We start from the raw sequence: 244 nt of genomic DNA, 5'->3' as shown, positions 1-244 counted from the left end.
TACGCCAATCCGTACAGACATCTGACCAACGCGGGCCAAGTTCACGGAGGTGTATGCATCTGCAAGCAACGGAAGCTTGCCTGGAATCAGAAGAACCGATGAGCGCCCATCCCCCGGCAGGTCTATGTCTAAGCAGTGCAGTGAAGGTGCTTATTTTTTGCAGGAACAGGAAGAAATGGTCAAAAAAAGGAGATAAACGCGTGTCTGCTTACCCCTGTCTGCATCCTCAACTTTGTATTGCAAC

This window comes from Eimeria mitis, genomic scaffold (genome assembly GCF_000499745.2).
Source record: "Eimeria mitis Houghton genomic scaffold, Emh_scaff104, whole genome shotgun sequence".
NCBI lineage: Eukaryota > Apicomplexa > Conoidasida > Eucoccidiorida > Eimeriidae > Eimeria > Eimeria mitis.
The sequence above is the reverse complement of the archived record's forward strand: the minus strand, read 5'-3'. Positions refer to the sequence as shown.